The sequence below is a fragment of the Sciurus vulgaris genome (assembly GCF_902686455.1).
Source record: "Sciurus vulgaris genome assembly, chromosome: 12".
Lineage (NCBI taxonomy): Eukaryota > Metazoa > Chordata > Mammalia > Rodentia > Sciuridae > Sciurus > Sciurus vulgaris.
The window spans coordinates 102,704,237-102,731,822 of NC_136473.1; the positions used below are offsets into that span (position 1 = coordinate 102,704,237).

Consider the following 27,586-nt stretch of genomic DNA (forward strand, 5'->3'; position numbering starts at 1 on the left):
ATTTTGCTTTCTTGATGGCATCCTTTGAAGCACAAAAGGTTTTAGTTTTGATGATGTTCAATTTATCTACCTTTTTGTTCTGTTATTCCTGCTGTTAAGTGTCACCTGGTATCAGATCCAAGAGTCCTTGGCCTATCTCAAGGTCATGAAGATATGCCCATTTTCTCCTAATACACATGCATTTTAATGCACGTATATATTAGTTTCTATTGGTCCTGTGCCAAACAACTACTGGAGCATAGCGCATAGACACAGAGCTTTAGCTGATGCTTCCAAAGAATCTTCTGACCATTCTATCAATTTTCAAACCCACCAGCAACGTGTGGGATGTTCCAACTACTCTACGTTTTTGTCAACGTTTTGTATTTCAGAGTTGTATATAATACTATCACATTCAAACTCTGTCATATATTATTCTCTCCTCAAACCTCTATTACATACTCCCATTCTTCCTTACTCTGAGCTGATGATCTTGGTTCCCATACACTACGATAAATAGAAACACTCACATGAGAACTTCCTCAAGCTATCACCACCATGTCTCTGCCTGTATATTCTGTTTTCTCTCCCACTTCTATGGTAACTCTCCTTACTCCTGGAAAAGCAAAGGCACAGATGGAGAGTCAACAAATCACACCCCACGCTGCCTGTGGATGCTTTCATTCCACAATGGCAACTGAATGTTAAGAAACACAGACTTTTGCCCACAATGCCTACACTTGCCATCTAGCCTTTTAAAGAAAATTCTTTGCCAAGGTCCACTAAGTTTCATGCACAAGAAATGAAGATTACTATAAGACATGAAATATACCAGTGACAGAAGATCTTGAAGCCAGGTCACATATAAAGGATGAAGACTTTGGTATTAAGACTTTGTAATAACCACTTGAAGCTAGAAAACTATAGAGCAAACACTCATATTTTAAGGAAAAATTATTTTCACCTTGGAATTTCTTATCTAGTCCAAATATCAACCAAGCATCAGGGTAGAGAAAAATATTTGCAGCAACAGAAACACTTCAAAAAGGCCACCTTACCACACACTCTTTTCTTTATTTAAAGTTACCAAAAGATACAACTCACCAAAACAAAGGAGTAAACTGAAAAAGAGGACAACATAGATCCAGAAAGCATGGATTCCAACAAAAGAAAAAGTCATCTCAGAAGCATGATGAAATCACAAGCTAAAGCTACACAGCCTGCATTGAGAGCAACAGGGCAGATCAGAGCAAGAACATAGAGAGCTCAAGAAATATTTTCCCAATTAAAACAACAACAACAAAAAAAAACCAAAACTTGAATGATCAATTACCTGATGTGTCTGAAGATACTGGGACAGTGTATAGAGAAAAATCAAAGACAAACTAGGAAACTAAGGGGAAAAAAAGAATTTTAACACCAAGAAATGCAATCATGTTATACTGCAAGGTTGAACTATAAACATATTTACAAAGTCTTAAGAATATAAACAATGAATTTTCATTTAACCAAAAGCATAATTATATTAGGAACATAAAGGGAGAAAAGTTCAAGATGGTTAAGAATCCTATAGCACAGACTCATCTTCCACAGTATGAGAATATCAAAAATTAAAAAATAAAACAGTAGAACCATGTATTCAATGCTGAAAATAAATAAAAAAGAAATTCTAAGAAAAGAAAGTAAATATCAGAAGAAATAGCTAAATGTATTAAAAATGGTTGCTCTGAGAGCAGGATCTGGGAGGAAAAGTTAAAGAGGAAGCAGAGGACTAGGGTTTTCATTGTAAGTCTTGTGAGTAGGACTTTCTTTTTAACTATACAACTGTATTTATTACTTAAAGTATTAATTTTAAAAAAAAAAGTGGTTTTTCTATCACTTATTACTAATGACTTTCAGTCATTCCCCGAGTGTCTGAGCAGTGGTTCAGTGTGTCAGGTACTTTTCTAGGTACTGGGAGGACAGCAGTGAACAAAACTAAGTACTCATCCTCAAGAAAGCTTACATGCAGAGAGGTAGGTACACACAGTAGCTCAGATAACGCAATACCAACATACAGGCACAGAGTGTGATGGGGATGCTATTTAGTAAGGTTTTCAGGAAAGGTCTTTCAAGAACAAAAGTAGAGCAAACTATGAAACAAAACTGTTCTGAGGGAAAAATGTTCATAAGTCAAATAACAATAGGGTATCTACTAAATTCAAGGTAAAGGCTTCATGTCAAGGCTCTCTCAGTTCAAAGCAATGTGTCACTCGAACGTCAGTACCAGAAGTTTTCTGCTGTGGCACATGTAAGTTGTCTAGTTTCCTCAAACTAACTCCCACATCACAAAAATACAGACGTGTATCCATCTGAATCAATCCATAGCCTTCTGATAAATCTAATTAGCCATACATTTTAAATGCCAGTGTCATATTCCTATTAGGAAGTTAAAAGTTTTCCTAAATCAAAAGCTGAGGATATTAATCAAGAAATATTCCATCACAAAGCAGGTGCAGTGGAGCACTCCTGCACCCCCAGCCCTCAGAAGGCACAAGCAGGAGGCTCTAGAGTACTAAGCCAATCTCAGTAACCTAGGGAGACCCTGCCTCAAAAAGGCTAGGGTAGGTGAGTGGTAAACTCCCCTGGGTTCAATTCCCAGTACAAAAAAAAAAAGGGGGGGGGGGACAGGGAGGGAGAGAAAAAGAAATACCCCATCATAAAACATAAAAAAAAAAAGGAAAGATTAATTCTAAGATACTAAAATCTGTTATACCTAGTCTTCATTCACTTCCTAAAGAGAAACCAATGGGAATGGAAAGCACATTTAGAGAAATCATTTATAGGGTAATGCATTAATTTTTCTTTCCAAAGACCTCACTCAAGCTGAGGAAGTTTTAAGCCATCTAATTATATTCTCACTGAAAAACAAATAACTTTAAAGAAGTAACATTTTTATTTCAAATACACAAAAACCTCATAGTCAAAAAAAATCAGGTTCATTCTAACATCTTATTCTCAAAAACATATACCACTAAAGATAAACTCGAACAACCTCTTTTTATTTTACATCTCCTTGAGAGAAAATGAACAGGCTTTATATTGTTATTGTTGTTTTTCCAATATTGGGACTGAACCCAGGGGTGCTTTACCACTGAGCTACAGCCCCAGTTCTTTTAATTTTTTGAGACAGGGTCTCACTAAGTTGCCCAGGCTGACTCAAACTTGTGATATTCCTGCCTCAGCCTCCTGAGTTGCTGGGATTACAGATGAGTGCCCCTGTGCCCAGCTGAAATAAATAGGTTTAAATTAAACCTACAAAAAGAAATGAACTTGACTAAATTTCAATTAGTAGTTGGATTTAAGGTTTAAAAAGTTTCTTAGAAAATTCTGGGAATGCAGACCAACAGTGTAGTAAAATGCTGAGTTGTAGCATCAGGTGTTGATGTTCTCCCCACCAAACTCCCCACTTCTGAGGGGATCATCACATTCTAGTAAAAGCTACAATTCCTGTTTGGGTTCACTGCTTGCTTGCTGGTGGCTTGCTTACATATCCAAACTTTAGTGTCCTGACCTAAATCAACAAGATATTAATACCTACCAAGGATCAATGTTAATTACTAACACTGCAGATAAGGGAGTAACAAAATATGTAGGTATAAATAATATATAAAAAGAGCTTTCAAATCTGTAATGTCTGTCATATTTTCACCACTATGGAAACCAAACACTTCTAGTAAAAATTTTCTTAATTTTTGCCAATGAGGGTTACATGATCTGGTGGAGGAACAATAGGGCACTGGTTCACTAAAAACAAAAGGTGACCTTTTTTTAAAACAAACTATGAAAAAAATTAGACACCCTTGTAAACCAGTAAATGCGGAGAGTATTTTCAGCAAACATTTAATTATATAAACCAAAAGAATACTATTGTTTAATCACACAGTAAACCATGCATCTGACTTGAGTTGGAATGTTTATCCTTGATACACTTGGAAACCAGACACCTGATGTGTATAAACATAAGCAGTTTTTAAAACAGTTGTCCTAATGCTTTTGTTCACAAAGTAATAATTCCCTCCAAGAAGAAAAACACAAACAATACCTTAATCAAAAAGGCATCAGAGTAGTTTTTAACTTCTGAAACTTTTAACCTAACAGATTTGCCCACTTACCATTTAGGCTCCTTCAGGGCACAGACCTCTTTTTCCCTGCTGTATCCCCAACATCTGGGGGAATAACTGGCACCAAGTAGGTACCATACGAACTACACCCCAGAGGACTGTTTCAAGTAGCCACAGAATTAATTTCATCTACATATCATTCACTACACACTACTGTTCTCAACTGTAATGACATAACAAACTCAAAAATATGTACTAGGTATTTAAATACACACAAATATTACAAGTGCATCGAATCTATTTTTTAGTCATTTTTCATATTTTCTGAGAATTTTAGAATATTCTTTAATTTCTTTTCTTTCTTTTTTTTTTTTTTTAGTTGTTGATGGACCTGTATTTTATGTATTTATTTGTATGTGGTGCTGAGAATTGAACCCAATGCCTCACACATGCTAGGCAAGTGTTCTACCACTGAGCTACAACTCCAGCCCAGAATATTCCTTATGATATTACAAATAAATGTTAGAAAGGCATATGGCAATCTAGATATGTGAGCATCACCTTTAAATTTGTTGCAATCTGAAAAAATTAAGTAAAGTTAGCAATATTTCCAGAGTTCCATCCAGAGAATTTTGAAGTCAAAATCCTTAATTCAATGAAAGGTGGAATATAATGGGAAAAAAAAAAAAAGGTCTTAACATTTCGAATTAAACTTATAAGAATTACATTTAAAATTATTTATTCAAAATGGCATCTAAGGAAAGCCCTTATATTTGCTCTAGCTAGGGCATTTTCCAAATATTGGACGCCACATAATAAACTTCGTGTCTACAAAGCTTAGAAGTTATTTTTAACTAAAATAGTTTGGATATAAGTTCCTTCATAATTCTAATGATATTCACCAGTAACACTAATATTTGATTCTACTGTGCGTACAGGCACATTATCTGGGTGGAACACGTTTATGGCTTGAGGATATGTACTGTGTCACGCTGCAATACCCTGCAAGCACGGATTGAAAAGTTTCCCAAAATCCTCATGGTATCTTCAAAGAGACTTGAACACGAGTCGATCTGATGGTAAATATTAACAAAGCACCACAGTCAACTCATAAACACTGGCACGAAAACAAAGCTCTCTATAGCAACTACCGTGCTGCGGGCGGCGGGGTGTCACAGGCGCATATAAGATAAAGCTGGATGACTCGCTGCCGGCTTCCACTCGGGGTCACCGACACCGAGCAGCAGCAGTGTTTCCAGCGCTTCCTCAACAGAAGTGCGGTGCTTGCACCGCCCCTCCTCCACGCTCCGGTCGGTGCCCTCGGTTCCTCCGCCCTCGCCCCTCCCAGCTCAAACAAATTAACATTTGCACGGAGGTACCTCCTATCAGCTCGCAGCTTCTTCCCAAACACGCCCACGCACCCTGAAACCCGCCTGCGTCTGCACAACACTCCGCCACAGGAAAAGGGCTCTGGGGGGCGGGCGGGGGCCCGGGCTCCGCACAGGTTGCGGCTGTTTCCCGACCCCGGCCCCGCGCCGGTGGCTCGGGTTTCCCCCAGCTCACCTCCGAGGCACGGTGTTTATGAGCCTCCCTAATCCGACACTGCAATGGAATTCCGGATATTTGCAGACAGCTATCGCGGCTTTGCAAGTGTTTGATCAGATACGTGCGGAATCCCCCGCCTTCCCCGCGCGCCCGGCCCCCGCCGCGCCGCCAGCCGACCCGGGGCCGCGTCCGCCGCCCGCACGACGCGGCGCCTGGGCCGCCGGGGCCGCCCCGCAACAGGTCACCCGGCCCCGACCGCGGGCTCGCGGGCGGCCGCTCGGCGGTCAGGCGCGGGTGCAGCGCCGGGGCAGGGGAGGGGGTGTGGCCGGCGCGGCGGGCACCGCCGGGCGGCCCGGGCTCACCTGAGGGCAGGCTGGGGCGCCGCCGCACAGCGCGGAGGCGGCCCGGGCCTCCGCCGCCCGGGGGGCAGCGGGGCGGGCTCCCGGGGTCCCGCGCCCGCGCCCCGGGCCCCCTCCGCCTGCCCCGGAGCGGCCGCGGCCGACTCCGCAGCCGCCTCCCGCGCCGGGGGCGAGCCGCACGCCGCAGCGCCGGAGCCGCCGCCATTCCCCGCGCCGCCCGGGGGGCGTAGCGCACCCACCTTCCCTCCTCCGCACCGCCACGGGCCGCAGCGCCGACCTGTGCAGCCGCGGCCGTCGCCTCGGAGGATGGAGAGGCGACGCCGGCGTCACGCCTCGCCACTGCCGCAGCCGCCGAGGGTAGCGCCGGCCGACCCGGGCGGTCGGCGTCTCTCATTCAGCGCCCGCCGCTGGTGCTCGGGGGAGGGGAGTGCGCGGGATCCACCCCGTTCGCGCCGGGGAGGGGGAGGAGAGCGGCCCTGGCGGGGGCGCGCGCCGGGCGGGCGGGGCGGAGCCGCGGGCGCGCGCGCACCAAACGAGCGCGCTCGCGCGGGCCCCGAGCGCCGCGGCCGGCGGGGTCTTTGCGCGCCTCCCGCCTGCGGCTCTTGGGCTCGGCGGAGCCCAACTGCCGCCGGACACCGGTGTCCGCGGCGCGCGCCGCCCTGCGCAGCATCGCCGCCGCGCGCTTGTGCGGGGAGGGGCTCGCGCCGGCGAGCGCGGCAGCGCGGGGCTGAGAGGACGCACAGGTGGGGCCCCGCGACCGCGGGGACAACCGGTCCGCGCGCGGCCCTCGGCGGAGCCGGCGGTGGCGCTGGGCCTGGGCGCCGGCACCTCCCCTGTAAGACCCGAGAACAAAGTCTGGCCCCGGGACTGGGGGCGAACGCTCGGCCCCCTGATCAAAGACCCTGCACACGCCCGCGGCGCTGTGAGAGGTCGCGGCGGACGCGAAGGGGGCTCCAAACGAAGAGTCGCCCCTCTGCCGCGGGACCGTGCGCGACGGCGGTCGGTACTCTGCGCGTTACATCGGGAGGTGCGCGGAGTGGGCCTTTGCAGGTGTTATGCGGGGTGTTCTTACCCTGGGCTTAATGACCAGTGTCAGACTGGGCACCCCCAGACTCTGGTTGAGGAATCCAAGGCGAACGGTGTCTTCACGTCCTTGCCAGCACATAATTCTAAAATATTAAACCTTTCCCCTGAATGAAGAAAAGGAATGGAATCGGTATACACGGCGGAAGGGTGTTGTTTCAGAGGGCGCGCCTTCCATGGGTGGCCTACTTACAATTAGCACCATTGGATGCTGTGTGACTTTCAGTGGAAGGTTGTCAGCGAGCCACCCTGGCTCACTGCTGTCCTTAGCGCTTGTGCAGAGGAATTTGATGTTCTGCGGCCCTTTCTTCTAGGCAGCGTGCAGTAGAATGTGGACGGAATACTGTGTAGCAGCACTGAGGATAAAACATGAAGACCAGAATTGCCCCTGCTTGGTTTCTTTCCTCCCTTTAATAACCTCTAAACAGAACTGATTACTCTCGTTGAAGAATGCTAATCCACCTCTCCTTTGGCTACCTTATGTCCTAGTCTCTTACTCTAGTTGATGAAGCTAGAATACCCTTAAGCCACCTTCTCTCAAATAGGGTTACTTCTTTAAGGAACAGCCACCTAAAGGTGAATTAGAAACAAAAACAAAACAAGAATAAGAAAGTTCATAGTGTATCATATTTGTTCCATTTTGTTTTAAAAAAAAAAAAAAGTCTCGAATTACAATAAAAATCACTGAGAGAAGTAGAGAAAACAAATGGTCCCAAAAAATTTCAGGGGAGGGGCAGACATTGGTTAAAAAGGGTGGAAATGCTTTATGAATACAGGAAGTTTCTCCATACATTTTAATTGCTTCAAGTCCCAAAGAAACAACAGGCAAACTGAATTAGCACTTGGAGGAAAAGCCCCTTCCAGCTATTGACCTGGGTAAATGTTTAGTCATTTTTCAGACTTAGTAAGAGATTAAGGAAAAGGTGGTTGGCTGTGTGCCAACAATAATACATACAACAATTTTATATATACATATGTATGCCATTATCACAAATAATTAACTGTTCTCAAGAAATAAGAAAACTGAAGAACAGGGAATTCTATTTTGTATAACTGTCTTACAATTACTTTAAACTTGAATTAGGGTTTCATAAAAACAAATGAGCCTGTGTTCCTACATCTGCCAATGATTTTCACAGTTTACTGTAAAAGCAGTGAATTTTTCATTTGGACTTTGATGAGAAAAAGCCATCTGACTCATGAGGTAGGCCATGGATATACTAAATTCTCATGCCTACAAAATTTCTGAGTTCAAATAAGTACCCATAATCTGTTTCTTATGTCGATGACCTATAAAATCATACTTTTATTAAATTTGAGTTGTCTTAAGTATTTGTATATAAAAATACAGAAAAGTTCATTCCAAATGTCTTGTTTGGTTGGTTGGGTGGTATTTTTGTTTGGTTTTGGATTTTTTTTGTTGTTGTTGTTATGTCTTAGGAATCATTTTACAAAGTCAGTGACCCTTCCCATCCATTGATATGTAAGTGAAGCAATGACTTTTTACACCAGCACCAAACTCTATGTATCAGAGCTGCTTTATGGATTCTATTTGCTTTTGCCAAAAGAAAAGAAATATGCAAAGTCTTAGTATTACAAAAAGTACTAATGTATAAAATAGAAATCAATAAGAATTCAGTATGCTTAAAAGTCATTTCAGAGGAATCACCATTATGTAATGTCTTATTACTAGCCATCAAAATTATTTCCAAGGTCTAAGCCAAGGAACTAATGTAGATACAGAACAAGCAGTTCAAAGATAAGAGACCACCACTGCAAAAAACAAATCAACAAAAAACTCATTATAGCTATCAAACTGGCATTGTAAGAAAGATCATTTCCATAAGACCTAATTCTATTACAACAAACAGAATTTCAGTAGTAACATTTGCCTCTGTTATTTCTTGAACCTTCAATCTTTTTTTCATATATATATATATATATATATGTATATATGGTAGCTAGACAGTTTAAAGACATTTGTTGATTGTGTTTTCAATGTTCTGATTTAAAACATAGGCAAAGCAGCATACCCAAAATTTTCACTTAGGCATCCTTTAGGGGAAAGATGCATAAGAACGAACACAAACATACAAGGAGAGTCTATCATGATTCCCAATCATGAGAGACTGCCACAGGTATTAAGATACCAAACACAAAGATGATCAACAGTCCATTCAAATATATGAGCACTGTTTTAATTTTACAATTTACAGTTGGGTTTACAATAAAGCTGCTTCTCACAGGGGCAACTCCATGCAGGGTGTGGATCAGCAGGGAATTATTTACTTAATAGTGATTAATGTTTCCCTGAAACAACTGGTGAGAAAGCCAGTTAGTGTATAAATAAGTGTTTGCCCAGACTCATTATTTTCATTATTAACTTTAAAGACAGTTTTAGAGCCCGTGCAGTAGTGCACACCTGTAATCCCACCACTTAGGAGGCTGAGGCAGGACGATCACAAGTTCAAGGCCAGTCTGGGCAACTTAGATCCTGTCTCAAAATAAAAAGGGCTGGGGATATAGCTCATTGATAGAGCCCCTCTGGGTTCTACCCCCAGTACTGCAAAAATAAAAATAAATAATGTTTCCGCAATGTTTTGTTTATCTGACAGGATTAGAAAAGGGGCTGTTGGAGGTAGAATATGATTAAATGTTCTAGTGAACCAGGTTTTCATCTTGAAGCACTAGAAACAGTTTAAACCACTCACCAACTTTTCTGCCTTAAACTAATAAAACACAACATAGTTGAACCTATTCCTTATGACCCAGAGGTATTGTGAAAAAAATGGAAGTTGACACCACGACGTCCTCCAGGATTTAGGAGTATTTAGTACTCATCTCCATTCAGTAAGTGGTCCTAGCCCAGTCTGTCCCTACAGTCCCCTGAGTCCCACCGTTCTGGGGCTTGTAAGTAATCTATCTGTTCTTCCTTCTTGTTACTGCTACAGCACTGCCCTCTGAACACACATGCACACATTCACACACACACCCATGAGTTGTCTTATGTAGAAAGGTGTAGAAATCCAAATAACCAAATTTTAAATACATACAAAAATAAGGATGCTAAAATAACCCCAATATTTGGGGGGCATTTACTTAGTATAAAGACTTTTTGCTGACTTTCATGTTTTCCTCTAAAATTGGGATAATTGCATTTACCAGACTTTTCCAGATAAGTGAATTAATTCATAAAAATTGTAGGCATTAATAACTTTTGTTGTTGTTGTTTTGTTTTTTGGTGCTGGGGATTGAATCCAGGGGCCCTTTGCCATTGAGCTACATCCCCAGTCCTTTTTCTTTTGAGACAGGGTCTCACTAAGATGCTGAAGCTGTCCTCAAATTTGTGATCCTCCTGCCTCAACCTCCTGAGTCTCTGGGATTACAAGCAAAAGACTTTTCATTCTTAACAGAGAGAAAGAATTTTGGTTAATGATCTTTATCACAGCTTTTTGATATACCCTACATATAAAAATATTTTATATTTTAAGAATATTTTAAAAAAGAAATTCATAAACCAGTACCAATAATAAATAGATAAATGGAGAAAAAGGAAATATTCTTGCTGTGGTAGGATGCTGAGAATCTGCTGGAGTTGGAAAATCATCGTTTTGCACCCATTATGGCAGAGAGTGGGTAAGGCAAGAACCATGGATGGGTCTAAATGCAGGAAGAAATTGAGGTGACAAGATATTTGTGTGATATTAGAGGGTTTTCTCACAGATTTCTTATTAGTTGCAAGGAAAGATTAATTCTACATTGGAGAAATTGACAAAACCCTGATCTGCCAATCAAAGTTAACCTCACAAATGAGGGACAAATTGACAATATTTACCTACAGATGTGACTCCCCACAACAGTATCTAAATGAGGAAATGAAGAATGTAATAAGGAAATATTGAATTAATCCAAATAAGAAATCTTTTGTTCTGTCTTGTTTAAAAGGGGGCTGTATTCTTCAAAGATAAAAATGTCATAAAAGACAAAGGCTATAAAAATATTCCAACTGAAGAACCATGACAACTAAATGTAATATGAGATACTAGACTGGATCTTTTCCTTGAGGAGGAAAAAATGCTATAAAGGACATTATTGGTGTAATAGGAAAACTAATGGTAGATTGATTAAAGTATTTCTTCAATGTTAAAGTCACGGAAATTGGTAACTGCTGCACTTATGTCCCTATTCTTAGAAAATGTACACTGAGGTATTTAGGAACAAAGGGACAGAATGTATATATGGCTCAGGAAAAAAATATACATTTATAATAAATACATATATTTATATATCAAGAGAGAAAACTAAAATGACAAAATATTAACAGTAGGTGACTGGATAAAGAGTGGGTGTTTCTTGCAATCTTTCTATAAATTTGAAATTATTTCCAAATAAAAAGTGTTTTTTTGAATTTTGGAATTTTATCTGGTCACAGTGGTATACACCTGTAATCCCAACTACTCAGGAAGCTGAGGGAGAAGAATCAAATTTGAGGCCAGCCTGGAAAACTTAGCAAGAACTTGTCTCAAAATAAAGGCTAGGGCCAGGCACCATGGCATAGGCCTGTAATCCCAGCAACTCAGGAGGCTGAGGCAGGAGAATGGCCAGTTCAAAGCCAGTCTTAGCGAGATCCTAAGCAACTTAGCAAGACCCTGTCTAACAATAAAATATAAAAAGGTCTGGGGAGATGGATCAGTGGTTATGCACCCCTGGGTTCAATCCCTGGTACCAAAAAATAAATAAGGGGTAGCTCAGTAACAGAGTGCTTGCCTAGCATGTGCAGGCCCTGGGTTCAATCCCCACTAGTGGGGGAAAAAAAAGGAAAAGGGTTTGAATTTTAAAGAAGCATGCAAAGTAAGCAATCCATAGGCTATAACAATTATCTTTCACTTTATTATTTGGTAGTGATGGGGATCAAACCTTAGTATGCTTTTTGTATTCTAAGCATGCACTACTATGAAATTATCTTCCCAGCTGCAACATGATTATTCTACATGACCATCTATGGCAAAATCCCATATGCTTTCTGAAATTGCCAACTACTTCCATGGAACAGTCTCAGCTCTTGGGTTAAATTGATAGAAACAGGAATTTTACACTTGGAAGACTCATTCAACTTTTCATTTTATAAATGAGGAAACAGGCTTAGGGTTTCAAGAGATTTCCCCCAGGTCCCTACACGATTTATCATGAAGAGGACAATCTCCACAACTGCTAAGCTACTATGGCTCAGTTTCTATCACTTGCTCCCTCTTCTCCCTAACTCTGGATTTCCTAAGGACTTTGTATTCTATTCTTTATAGGATTTCACAGGGAACTTAAATGCACTTATGCTTTCAGCTATCACTGCTCCACCGCTGATTCTCACCAAACTTCCAAACCACATCTCTCATTGCTTCTGTGATGCCTAATCAGGACTTTCCATCATCACTTAGACTTCTGTAAGCTCAAAACCAAAGTAATGCTAGAAGAAAAAAACATAAATGCCTAATAAAACCTATGAAAATATATTCATCCCTACTGATAATACACACCTGTAATCTCAGCAACTAGAAAGGCTGAGGCATGAGGATTACAAATTCAAGGCCAGTCTGAGCAATTTAAATCCTGTCTCCACATAAAAAATACAAAGGGGGCTGGGGCTGTAGCTCAGTGGCAGAGCACTTGCCTATCCTGTGTGGGGCACTGGGTTCAATCCTCAGCGCCACATAAAAATAAACAGATAAAATAAAGACATGCTGTTCACCTACACCTACAAAAACATAAAAAAAAAAAAAATAAAGGGCCAGGGATGTATCTCAGTGGTAGAGCACCTGTGGGTTCAATCCACAGTACTGCGAAAAAAAAAAGGGAAAAATTAATACAGGATGCATTTGGTCTAATAGCTCAGTAAAAGTTGTAATATTCTGTTTTAGCAAGGATGTGGGCAACAGTCTCATATTATGGAACTATAACAGCATAACTCTTTGATGAACAGTTTGCCTTAGTCAAGGAAGAATTTAAATGTGTATATCCTTTGACTCAGCAATGTCACACATGAATGTTTGCCCTGTCCCAGCATTACTATAACAATATTCAAAGAAATATATGACTTCTCATTAAGCATAATAATAGCACATTTTGAAATATTTATCAATGGGGGAATGAATTAATATAATTATGATAACTTCTTACCATGAAAAGATACCTCAGTATGAAAGATACCAATAGGCAGAAAAGAAGGTAAAGAAAATTTTGTATACTAGCATTCTATTTCCTTTTTTAAAAAAGTTGGTTTGAACATAGAAATCAACTACAAAGGTGTGCAACAAATGATCACAGTGGTTACTCCAAGAGGATGGAATTAGGGGTGGAGAAAAGGACTTTCGTTCTTCTACTTTATATATTCCCATTGCTTGTTGTTATTTTTAACTAGAAATGTGTCATGTCTTATAGAAAGAAAAACAACCAGGCACAGTGGCACATGCCTGTAATCCCAGCAACTTGGGAGGCTGAGGCGGGAAGATGGCAAGTTCAAGACCAGCCTCAGCAACCTAGCAAGAACCTGTCTCAAAAAGTACAAAGGACTGGGAATGAAGTTCAGTGGTAGAGCACCCCAAGTTCAATCTCCAGTTCCTAAGATGCGGCGGTGTTGCTTTCTTTTCAACCTGAAAACTTGTAATTCCTGACTCGGCACCCCATCCAACACCACTATTCCCATGATTTCCTCTCTCTCCCAGGCTTTAGAAACACCTCTAACTCTTTCTCTCCATCCTTCATCTATTTAGGCCTGACCCTTGTAAATTCTTAAAATTCTTTTTATTTTTTATTTTTATTTTGCAATTAGCTGAACTACACATGCAGCAAGTTATTCCTAGCTGACTTCTTAGATGAACTACTCTCCACTCCTTTTTTTTCGTTTTCCTGCATCACTAATGTCACCGCGTGACTTATCAGCTCTGTCCCCTTCATGTCCCAATTCAAAACCCCCCGTCCTTCCTTATGCTTTACTAAAGTGGCATCGGGGGCAGCCATGACCCTACTCTGCCCACCACTTTGCCACCCCTCATCACTCCACACTAGCCAAACCATTCTCTGACTCACTCAGTCAGTAAACAGCACTTGTTTCTCCTCGCCAAACGTGCACCTGCTCCTGTCATTCCAGCACATCTTGTCCAGCACCCTGCTCTGTCCATTTCTTCAGCAGCTGGCTTCAGACCATCTCTACTCCTTCTCTGAGGATGTATGCCCACAGGCTCATCCATCTCACACTGACACCTCCCTTCTGCAGACCCTGCTGAGGTCATAATTTGGGGTCCTCTCACTTTGGCAATTTATATTACAGTGACTTACAGTTTTATCAATGTGTGCATGTCTTAAATGCCCCAATAGATTATGAGACAGCCCCATATAATTTTTACTGTATTTAGTTGAGACTTCACTTAGCACTTTTTAATTATGATGTATTCCTGCATACACAAATTTGATGCTTATTGTTGAGTACTGGCAATTTTATTTTCCATTAAAAACAAGACATAGTAGTTGCTATTTAAGAGTATTTCACTTGGGAAAACATAAGCAATAGTAAAAGTAGTATAAATTGACTTTCAAACTGTGATTCCAGTTAGAAGATTACTTCAAAAAATAAAAAAAAAAGCCTGGTGATAATCAACTTCTCAAAAGATCGTGTGAATTTAGTGATACATACTATGATATAAACATTACTAGCATATACACTGAACCTTAAAACCACTTCAATAGACTCTGGGACTGAATTATACTAAACATAAATACCTGCAGAAACTTACATTTTAGCACTTTCCTTTCCTCTCAAGGTTATTAAATTTGAAATATATCCCCAAAAGAAGAACTTCTGACATATTAAAACACTTATAAACCTCTTTCTACAACTGGTAAGTTGCATACACATATTTATCTGTACTATCTCCCAACTTCCCTAAAATTACAATAAAGAACAAAAAACATGGGAGAGATGACAAGATGTTTTTGGAAGATGAGGAAAAGCGGATAAATAGTAATTGATTTAGATAGCAAAAAGAAAAAAATAACTGTCTGTAGAGGTAAAAGGCAAAAAGAAGCCAGCTGATGTGCACAGAACTCTGGAAAGTTTTGGAATTGGCTGCACCAAGTAGTAAGGAAGTGGGGATAAGAAATGCCTCTCAAAATGATTGAAGTCTGTAGAAATAATGAACCACTCAGCCTCTCCTTATCGTACCTCAGCTACCACTCTGCTCCCTCCCCAACACGGGAATTAAGTCAGAGAGAGAGAGGGAAGGGGCACCTAACTTTTTATGTATAAACCATCAGTTAAGGAACACCAAGCATTTGGGGCAAATCTTTTAACTTTCTAGGCAGAGCTTCCTCCCACTACCTCACTACATCTCATTCACCTCCAAACGCCCCCCCCCCCCCCACACACACAAAAATGCAGGAACATGGGGAAAAAATTTTTAAAGTTTACTATCTATAGAAATCATACAATATTGCACTCATTAAGTAAGACTAAAATGCTATGAAAAAGTCACAAAGAACAGAAGAAAGTTTCTTGTAAATTAAAAATGTAATAGCCAACATACAAATAGATGTCAACAGGGGATTGGAAGATATAAATTGAAAATGTCTCTCAGAAAGTGAAAGATGCAGGACCTAGTAGCCATACTGTGATTCTAAACAGAGGTAAAAGTGTGGAAAAACCAGTGCTATTATGAAACTGTTGATTGGAAAGACAAATTTCTACTAAGAGAAGTTTAATAATTTCTTTCAAAATAAAACATGTTTAAAATTCCATGTAAACTCACTTGTATATAAAAAGATAAACTCACTTGTATATAAAAAGAAGTACATACAAGGATAGGAGCTGGGGTATGGCTCAGTGGTAGAGCACTTGCCTAGCAAGGGCAAGGCCCCAGGTTCCATCCCAGTAGCAACAACCAGAAGGATACACAAGAATAGTAACAGCAGAAGACTGAGAAGTTTACTAATGTCATCTACACAAGACTGGTCAAAGTACATTATTTCCACACAATGGAATACTGTGCAGCTGTTAAGAGAATGAGGTTGCTCTAGAGGTACTCCTACAGAATGATTTCTAAAGTATACTGGAAAAATCAAGATGTGAAAACATGTGCTTATATTCAGAGAACACATTTCTAGGAAAATGCACCAGAACTAATCATGGCAATTACTTCCAATACGGGGAACTGGTGGCCGGGGGTATATGTGGGAGACTAAATTTTCAGTGTGTGTTCCTTTGCATCTTTTAAGGTTTCTTATTTTTTAATTTTAATTTTAATTTTTTGTAGTACTGGGATTGGACCTAGGAGCACTTCACTACTTACCTACATTCTCAGTCTTTTTGTTTTTATTTTGAGACAGGGTCTCACTAAATTGCCCAGGCTGATCTTGAACTTGCAGTGTTCCTGCCTCAGCCTCCCCAGTTGCTGGGATTACAGGCATGTGCCACCACACCCAACTGATATACTGAATTAATGCCTCCATTTATCTTTATTAAAAATGTTTAAATTTCCAATCAAAATTAAGTTTGTAATTCTCTTCTGAATCATTTCTAAATTCATTAGGATTTTTTTGTTGTTGTTGAAATGCCCAAATCAGACCCTGTATTATAATAAACAATGCTCTTGAACTGAACTTGGTATTTCATTATAATCAATAAAGGCATATTGTCTTCTTTTTTAGTATTTAACTATAGGAACCATACGGATAGTTTTTGACCACATAGTCTATCTTAGTTACTGTGCACATATCTCTTTACCCGCTTCTACCACACCCGTAGGCCCTGCTGAAATGTCTGTCCTGTTCTCAGGGATGATGCCCTAGGCCACTCTCAACCTTCCTCTTTTCTCCAGGGATTTGGACTAGATCAGGATCACAAGGAACAGTCAGTTCAACTTGGGAACCAAACCTTCCAGTGTTTGAGCAGAAAAGAAGCAAAGAGCAGGGAAAGGAAGCTAGTCTCCAGAGAGGAGCACAAGACTGAGTAGGGACAGAAGTCACGTGAGAGATGACCCCTGGCTTCCTGTTCTTGATCCATGGGCCTCCTTGTACATAGCCTGGTGGTTGTCTGCCACGCCTGTTTCTTTGCCTAGTGTGAACAGTTTTCCATCCCTCCCTCCAAATCCTTTCCTAGCTAGAACATCGTCTATCATGCATACACTATTTCCATGCTGCTTTATTAACAACTGATCCTTTATTTACTAATGCTTCCATTATTTATCCCTGTAGAAATAATATTATGGTGGCAGCATGCTGATCTGGGAGTTAGTCATCATTCTCAGTAAACCACAATAAACAATGCAGCCTTCCTTTCTGTATCCAGTTTCTTTTACTTTAAAATTAGAATAATAGTTGCTCTTTCTTCCTTTTATCTTTATTCTGAGGATTGAATAATATTACAAAAGCAAAAATAATTTTCAAATGTCAACTATCATGATAAGTAATAATAAGTAGTGTTGTGTGTTATGTGTCATAGTTCATGAGCACTCCCTTGAACCTCTGAAGTTGATTTGAATGTTTGGTGCTAACGTGAAGTTTTAAGATCTTGGTACTGTCTTAGTGGCCCCGTTTTCTTCCCTTTATTTCCAGTTTGCTGTCCCAGTCCACCAAATCACTGTTTGGGTTGAGCCATGTTGTCCTTGTCCCAGCGTTGGCCCTCAGCACTTTCAGGTGATTTCCAGTCCTCTGCTTTGCCAACCACTGGCTAGCCCTGCCCTACCTATGGCCCGGTCAGCCTCCTGGAAATTGACATGAGCCCTCCTTGCCTGGCAAGAACTCAGATAAACTTACCCGTACAGCACTGAACCAACGCCTCCATTCTTTCCAGAGTTATTCATGTGACAAACCCACATTAGGTTCCAAACCACATTTCAGAAACTCACTTTTCTGTCACATCTCTGTAATATAGTGGGGGGACAGTCAACTGGCAGAGTAAGGAAAAAGAGGTCATCTGTCAACACCTATCCTGACTCAGGAAGGACAAAGCTCCATCCCATCCTTCTTATAAACATGAGGTCTTTGCGGACGTCTTTTCCTTTGTGATTTATTGCATTGTGATGTTACCTGAATATGACGATTTTCCATCAGGCAAGGCACCCGCTTGATTTTCTCAGGTTTCATACAACCTCATAAAGACAGCCAAATGGATGCCAGGATACAAATGAGCTAGGTTTCAAATGAGATATGAATCCTATTCAATTAGCCAAATAAAATTTGTTATATAATCAACAAACAGAAATCTAAGTTTTAAAAAACGAGGTAAAAAAAAACTCAGTCTAGAAATAGTATTCAAGACCTAGGATAAAAGATGGAGACAAAAAGTCAGGAAAAAAGTAATCAACTACTAGGACAGTGTTTGTTTTCTACAGAAAGCTTCCAATGTATCCCTTTCTATAGTAGAATTTGGAACATACTAAAAGAAATTAAATTTCCTCCTTAAATGTCATCAGGAAGAAACCAAAAACATAGCCAATGTAAATGAGCTAGAAACTTGGAAATTATATGGAAAAATTGTCTTAATTAAATGAAAAAAAAGTCATAATAGAAAAAAAGCATAAAAAGAGGAGAAGAAAAAAAGCGATTATCCAGACACAAAAGTGGTCATGTAGTTAAAACGAATGTTCTTAGAGTAGAAAATGTCCATATGCCAATCGGTCTCTTGGTATATAATTTATTCCACATGAGTCTTTCTGCCAGGAATGATGGAGAGCAGAGGTAGAGAGAGAAGAATCAGGGTTGTGTCCTGTTGTTTAATTAGAAATCTAATAAATTCTCATTCTGATTCATCTCTTGCTCATTTAATGGAGGTCTCATCAGGCTCTAGCAGCCTGGTTAAATTTCCCATCCTGCAAAGCCAAGGGAGAACTCGTACCAACACTATCTTACCCCAGAGGCCCCACCCCTGTGTCCCACCTGGGTTCCTTGGTGTGCCAAAGAATTCACTCACTTCTCCATGTGCCTAGTAGAATTTCTGGAAACCATTGGTTGCCAGCTGGTGTTGCTGTTCCATGTTATGTTTGACCTTACCTTTTGCTTCTATATAACCTCTTTTTAAAAAAAATTTTTTTTTAAATTTTTTTATTCAATTGTACACAAGTGGAGTACAACTTTCATTTTTCTGGTTGTACACGAAATAGATTCACACCGTTTGTGTAATCATACGTGTACATAGGGTAATGATGTTTGTCTCATTCCATTATCTTTCCTCTCCCCTGCCCCCTCCTTACCCTTCATTTCCCTCTACACAATCCATCTTCCTCCATTCTTCCCTTACTCCCCTCCCCCCTATTATGTATCATCATCTACTTATCAGAGAAATCATTCAACCTTTGGTTTTGGGGGATAGGCTTATTTCACTTAGCATGATGTTCTCCAGCTCCATCCATTTACCTGCAAATGCCATAATTTTATTCTTCTCTATGGATGAATAATATTCCATTGTGTATATACACCACAGTTTCTTTATCCATTCATCTATTGAAGGGCATCTAGGTTCGTTCCACAATCTAGCTATTGTGAATTGAGCTGCTATGAACATTGATGTGGCTGCTTTACTGTAGTATGCTGATTTTAAGTCCTTTGGGTGTAGACCAAGGAGTGGGATAGCTGGATCAAATGGTGCTTCCATTCCAAGTTTTCTGAGGAATCTCCATACTGCTTTCCAGAGTGGCTGCACCAATTTGCAGCCCCACCCACAATGTATGAGTGCACCTTTTCCCCCACATCCTCACCAACACCTATTGTTGCTTGTAGTCTTGATAATAGACATTCTGATTGGGGTGATATGAAATCTTAGGGTGGTTTTGATTTGCACTTCTCTTATTATCAGAGCATAAGTGATGAATCCTCTGAAAGAGAAATTAGAAAAACTACCCTATTCACAATAGCCTAAAAAAAAAATAAAATAAAATACTTGGGAATCGATCTAACAAAAGAGGTGAAAGACCACTACAATGAAAACTACAGAACACTAAAGAAAGAAATTAAAGAAAACCTTAGAAGATGGAAAGCTCTCCCATGTTCTTGGATAGGTAGAATTAATATTGTCAAAATGGCCATACTACCAAAGGCACTATACAGATTCAATGCAATTCCAATTAAAATCCCAATGACATACCTCATAGAAATAGAACAAGCAATCATGAAATTCATTTGGAAGAATGAGAGGCCCAGAATAGCCAAAGCAATCCTTAGGAGGAAGAGTGAAGCAGGAGGTTTCACAATACCAGAACTTCAACTATACCACAGAGCAATAGTAACAAAAACAGCATGGTATTGGCACCAAAATAACAGGTAGTCTAATGGTACATAATAGAGGACACAGAGACAAACCCACATAAATACAGTTATCTCATACGAGACAAAGGAGCCAAAAACACAACTTCTTATAACAGACCATTAGCTTCTTGAGGATAAGGGCACCTTCAAATCTAGTCCTTTAATACCACAATCCCAGTGTCTGGCACAGAAAAGGCTTTCACTAAATGAATCAGCGTGAGTAATGCTGATAATGGACCAATCACTTTATCAAAGTCCTTGAGTTAAAATCTCTGTAGTGGTAAACCACAACTTCAAAATCCAGGTCATAGCTCGCTTTCTGCACAAGCTTTCTCTTTGATCTTTTGTGTGCTTAATTATTGTTTCTTCAGTTTTTATTTGGGGTACAGTAGTGTATACCTTAAAGAAAGGAGCTGCTATACCTCTTCTCAAGGCACATCATAAGCAGAAGCTTTCAGCCAGTTTCTATAGTCCCTGAAAGTGGAGAGCTATACCCTTAACGTCATCATGTCAATCATATGCTGTTCTGCTCAGTGCTAACTACTATCTACCAAGCACTTTTCCTGTTCCAGGTGCTTTTAAAACACTTGGTAGGGATTTAATCATTTAACCCTGGAGCTCAAGGTCATGCTACCAGGAAATGGCAGCACCAAGACTTAATCCACATCAGTTTTGCCCCAGAGCCCCGGTCTTAAGCACTCTTTAGCCTCCCAGACAGAATGCATTAAAACATAGCTACTCTCTTGCCTCATTGGCAGAATTCATTATAATAGCTTCCTGAATGAGTAGTTTGATATAAAACGTTATTAAAGGCACAGTTTTAGAGAAACAATAATTGGTACTGTCATCTGGTAAAAGAGATTTTTCTGTCCCATTTGTTGTATTATTTTATATTCCTAAAACATCTCCCTTAATACTTTAATGTGATTCTGTTTTTCATGGAAGTCTCATACTACCACCAAGTTATCCATAAAACCACAACCTCTTTGCAGTTTGGGCATTTCTGACACTAGTGTATGTCTCAGAACATCAATCTCTAAACTCCCTGCTCCTGCTGCGTCACTCAGGAGAGTACCACCAGATTTCCCAGAAGGCGAGTCACAGCCCTGCTTCTTACCAGGTGTTGGACATTGGGCAAGTGATTCACATATTACTGTCCAATGTAGAGGTATTCTTAAAGGTTTGCCTGGTTACTGAACCTAACTGGCAACGTCTTCTTTTGCTGTTGTTAAAACTGATCAAATTATAAACCTTCCTGATGCTTGTGCCCTGTTAATCAGGGACAATAGCTCCTATAAAACCACATATCATTGCTTTAACTCCTAGTCTCTTCAGAGAATTTGTAATGAGGTCACATGAGGTCATATGAGCTGGTCATTTCACCCTCCTCGGCTAGCCCCACAGCTGTCAAGTAGAGAAAACAATGACAATATTGATCCTGGGAGTTTCTTGCAAAGAAGTGAAAATTCCCCCATCACTCTCCTAATGTTTATAACGGTGCCTCCTGGGTCCTGCATAACGGAGTAGGCAGGTTGTGCAAATTGGTCTTTGTTATTGAAGAATTACTGCAATCCATGTCATTGAGGTAGGTACCCCAGAGGAAAAAGACAACAAGTGATTGATGCTTACTAATGCCTATTCTAAAATTAGTTTGTTCTAGACTTTGGAGGTGTGGAATCTTGCATTTGGAGAAGACTCAAGGGTCTCTCCACTTCCTCCTCTCTTCCACCTCCTCCTTCCTACTCAATATTTGGATTCCTCTACATAGTCTGGCAAAACGTCATCCAGCCTCGGTGTCGCCCCTGCCATGAAGCTCACATGAAGAAAGATGAGACAATTCCCAATTACCAATCCCTAGCTGGCCACGCTGCTCAAAAAGTCAGATTCTGCTGCTTTTTTTTTTTTTTTTAATTAAGCACTTCTGTGGCATATTGTGCTATGTGGGACATTAAATGCACATCACTATTTTTATTTTATTGAAAGTCCTGGTTATGAAAGTAAAACTACTCAACTGGAGATGTGGGGACCCGGGCTCTATTTCTAGCTGAGTCATTAGTCCAGAGAAGTCCACCCCTGCAAGTTCCAAAACGCTGATTCTCTATCTGACCTGCCCAGCTGCGTGCGACCTGCCCCCTCAGCCAGCAGGGAGGCCCTTGCTGACAAATGAATCCCGTTCCAAAGACCACTGAAGCCTGTTACTTGGAACGCAGAAAATATTTCCTGTTGAAGTAACATTATAAATGGTGGTTGGGATCTCAGGTTTGTCCACACAGCAATCTATTTCATTTATAATGTAGTTAAATTGTGATTCTAGTCCAAGAATATGAGAGAGGAAAAAAAAAAAGTCTTCCTCCTTTTCTGGTGCAAGTCAACCCTAGACAAAGCCCTGAGACCTGTGCTGTTTACTCTGGCACTCTCTCACTTCCTGCGCCTTTCCCCTCTTCCATCTTCTTAATGTCCTTTACTCCAGGGGCCCAGAGGCTCCAGTGGTCGCATCCCAGGCAAGCCTTTGCACTCCGAAAGTTCTTAGCTTCCTGTGTCCTATTTCCGCTCACCCTTCCCCCACTTCTCTACCATCCCCCAACTTTGTCCCCCACAGTCCTCATCCCCCGACCTTCCCGTCAGGCTGCAGACAGTTTGACTCCAGAGCCCAGGCTCTCAGCTGCCATGTCACGTTGCCTGCATTTAAGTGACACGGGGACCGTGCTTTTAATGTACTTCATTGTAATGTATTCACTTTCAGAGTTAATGGTTGCATCCATGAATAAATCAGGAAGATATCATAAACCCAACTCGAGTTAGTCTTAATGCAGACGTGTTTCAGGTGCGAGAATACAACGAGAGACCTGAGCTACATCCAGGGACACAAGCAACAGCTTCAGGCCCCTCTTTCCATCTCTCAGGTCTTCTGACCTACAGATGAGAAGACAGCACCATATCCTTTCAGCCCGTAAGTCCCAGCTTATCCCTGCTGTTGCTAAAGTCCTGGGACTTGGAGGATTTTGATGGGCTCATTTTGGGTGGCGTATTTACTCCTGAGCCAATCACTTTATCTGAGGACTTGGGTTGTCTGGCCTAGTTATTTATTTGTCACCATGACGAGGGAGAGTGGGTGGCAGAGTACTGTCACTGACAGCCCCACCAAACTCCATAAAGAGGGAAGGGACAGTTCTCCAAATAAAGGGAGACTCTGGGCAATAAAAAACTATATAGTCTATTATAATATCTCTGGTTCAAAAATTAGAGAAATTAGAGACAAAAAATTCTTACAGTGGATAACTCAAAAATTCAGAGCCAGCTTTAGGGTGGACACTTCATGTACTTTAGTATTTATCTTCATAATTATAACAAATGATAAATCAAAAGTGAAAAATTCACCCAATCATAAAGACATTTTGAAATGTTTATATTGGCATCTTATGAAAAATAAAGATAACTGACTGACTCCCTTTATTTTTTTGTAATCTGAATGTTTTACTATTACTTAAACCCAATTTAATGTCATTTAGGATCTAGAACATGTAACCTTGAATCATAATTACCTAATTAAAAATAAAATCATTGGATTTTAACAAGCAATATATATATATATACTTTTCTTTTAGTTGTATGTGGACACAATACCTTTATTTTTATGTGATACTGAGGATCGAACCCAGTACCTCACCTATGCTAGGCAAGGGGTCTACCACTGAGCTACAACTCCAGCCCCTTAACAAGCAATATATTGTTTTGCAATATACGTACTCTCAACAAGCTGGAGCTAAAGCAGTGTTTATCTTCAACTCATATAAGATAAAGTAGAAAAGTTGCCCCACCATTATATTTTCAGGACAGAGTTGAATAAAGAACTAAAATCAAGATACCCTTTATTAGAAAATTGTTGAAATCTTTTGTAAGTCTTGCTGTTTCTCGCCCCGCCCCTTATCCAAGTGGTATGTCATGCAGTGAAATATAAGACTTTCGGGGAATATTCTCTTCAAAGTCTCTTTCAGCATATTCACTATCACTACAGTGTGCTAATTCTCCAAATTTCCAATTGTGATGTGGTATGTGAAAGTAAAATTAGAATTTAATTTTATACATTAGGCAGATTTATTCCCTTACTATATAAAAATAACAAATTTATCAAAGTTATACCATGAATCAGGCCTTTGTGCTAAGCATTGCACACAAATAACTAATTTAATCCTCAAAACAATCATCTGAGGTAGATAACATTTTAGTCCTCTACTTCTAGTGAGGAAACAGAGGCCTAAAGAGGTTATGAAAATTATCCAAGTTTCAGAGGTAATAGGGATAGAGTTGGGATTTGAGCCCAGGTAGTCAAATGCTATCCTCAGACTCTTAATCACTATTTGCTACCTCTTCCAATTGTTGCTTAATAGTTGGCATATTGTCAAGTACATAACCTTAACAGATGACAGTTAACCATAAAATATGTCTTAAACCTCCTTCTGGATCTCCTTGGTCAAATTCTTCTTCAAAGATCTAAAGTTGCCACAACACTTTTTCTGTATTTTTCTCTTTTTGGAAAGTGGAAATAACTAATAGTAATTCCAAATTATCGTTCTCAGATAAAATACACCAAATATATGTGTACATTTATTAGAAAGACAAATTCCACAACATCATAGTAATAGAACATGTAATACTTACATGTTCCTATGAAAAAAATCTCTGACCCATATTTTCCAGTTTCCTGCATCAAGCTCTATGTACAGAACAGAGAAGGACCTACCCATTAGGTCATTTAGACCTGCTGCCAAATGAAGTGGTACAGCTGTGCTCCAAATCTCTCCAGCAGCAATCATTTGCTCCAGGAAAGAAGTTCCTCAGTTCCTTCCCCTTTGAAGCAGACACTGGTTCGTGAACAAAACTTTCTATATCTGCAAGAATCTTCTTCCAAAAAAAGCAAACGTGGGGCATCCTGATGTGCTTGGATATATAAGAGAAAGAAACATTCTCACCAACAGAAGTTGAAACCACTGTGACGTTGTACAATTTGTTTACTACTCTTGTGAGATTGCAGCCCTGAAGGGCCCCACCTAAAATGGCACTTGGTTTCAGGGAAACCTTCATGATTCAAGAAAGCACCTTAAGTTCATGGGTCTTCCTGACTTTTTGTGTGTTGCCCATGTCTGAGAAGGTGAAGCTTCAAGTTAGAAACTGCTGATCTCACATTGGGGTGTACCAAATTCAGAACATTTAAAGCAGTCTAGGTAAGTAAGTTTTAGTCTTTTAGATGAAACTGGAATATTTTAAATTATGGATTTTTAAAGATATTTCATAAAACAAATGGGTAAAGATTATATGTGCTTGAAAGTGGGTACACTTTCTTCCTTTTTTGGGGGGGTGGGCACTGGGGATTGAACTCAGAGGCACTTTTACCACTGAGCTATATCCGCAGCCCTTTTTCTTTTTTCTTTTTATTTTGCTGGGGGTCTTGCTAAATTGCTGAGACTAGTTTTAAACTTGCAATCTTCCTGCCTTAGCCTCCCAGTTTGCAGGGATTACAGGCATGAGCCACCCTACCTGGTTTTATTCAATAAAGCAGTCAATTGTATTTCAGGTATGTATATAATCTTACCCAAATATTTACTATATACGATGTATTTGGGGCATGTCAGATAATGTATTCCAATTTTAGTTAATCTTCACCTTATAAAATATTGATATATTCTCTCCTATTAGTAAGAAATAGCTTATTTAACCCTAGGATGCAAACTGTACATGTTGATTTAAATATATACAGAAAAGCAAATATTTTTCAAAATTCTTGTGTAATGCAATAAGCTATACATTTTGAATATCCCTTGATCTATAGAAAAACAATCCTGACTCCTTCCTATGACTTTCAAAACCCTTCATAATCTGACCCTCACCTTCCTTTCTAATCTATTCACTATCCATATCTTGTGTGAGGTTTTTAAGAATCCTAAGCAAGATAAATGAAATTTTTAAAAACCATATTTGAGCACATAGTGTAACTGAAGAATAGCCAAGAAAAAGAAAAGATCTTTTTAAAGATGGAGAGAAAAGAAACATCTTCAAAGGTTGAAAATGAGACTCAATAGCAGCCCTGGAAGTCAGGAGGTGGTGAATACCTTCAATAAGTTGAGAGGAAATATCTAACAACCTAAAAGCACATCACCAGGGAACAAAACAAAACAAAACAAAGGAACAAAAAAACTCGCAAGAATTGAGGGACCTCCATCTCCCAGTTTATTAAGGGAAGTTATAAAGAATACACTTCCAGCAGAATTAGCATAATTACGGAAGGAGTTCTGAGATGGGAGAAGAAATGAAGAGCCAACACAAGTGCTGAGAGTAAGCAGGAGCCAATGTGAGTAGAGCCAACCGCCGCACAAAGTCAACATCAGGCAGCAGGCTCTGCAACAGGAAGTGCGTCAAGGCGTGGTCAGGAGCAGCACGCTCAAAGGTGCTTGCTCAAAGGACAAAATAAAGGTATTGATAGTGCTAGACTTAGTGTAGTACTTGGCATAGTGCTAGTGTATAGCTTCCTAACTATTACAGGGACAAACAAATGGAAGGAGAAAAAAATATATATATGGGAAAAATATATATAAGATGGGAAAAAATATACATGAGACAAAAAAAAAAAAAAAAACCCTAAGACAAAATAAGATGGTAGAGGGCTGGGGATATAGCTCAGTTGGTAGAGTGCTTGCAAGCACAAGGCCCTGGGTTCAATCCCCAGCACCGTGAAAAAAAAAAAAGAAAAAAAAAGATGGTAGAAAAAGTCAACGAGAGTCATAGTCTGTATGCACGGATTAGTGTGTGTGCATATATATATATACATAAAATTATAATAACAATAATATTATCAATATCATACATAATACTATTATCAATATTATACAGTATTAGAGATACTATATAATTATGACATATTTATATATAATATGATTGTATTATATATATTATTATTATTATATAGTAGCTTATGTGTGTACAGAGAGTGTATTGCATCTATTCATTTTCTTGGTATAGTTCAATTTTACTAACAAATTCATGTATTCATTTTCTTTTTACAGTCCAAATTACTCACAAATATCAAGAAGATAACTAGAAAAAAATTCACATATGTATACATTTTGAAATAATTCAGGGATCGAAGAATAGTAATGAAAATTGGAAAATAATTCTAATCAAATCACTATGGAAATACAGTAGCACTACTCAGAAGAAAAGAAGAAAGGTTGAAAT

At 39.9% G+C, this 27,586-nt stretch overlaps 1 protein-coding gene across 4 annotated transcripts in view; it reads right to left on the minus strand.

Moving 5' to 3' along the window:
• Positions 1–6,400, minus strand: part of RALGPS2 (Ral GEF with PH domain and SH3 binding motif 2) — a 161,999-nt gene extending 155,599 nt beyond the window's left edge. For 2 of the 4 annotated variants that reach the window (XM_079105941.1, XM_079105938.1), the window contains exon 1: positions 6,226–6,382. The gene's annotated coding sequence lies outside the window, so the exon portion shown is untranslated. Of the gene's footprint in view, positions 1–5,645; positions 5,766–6,225 lie in introns of those variants that run through there. The other 2 variants (XM_079105939.1, XM_079105940.1) reach the window with 2 other exon arrangements.
• Between the last annotated feature and the right edge of the window lie 21,186 nt (positions 6,401–27,586).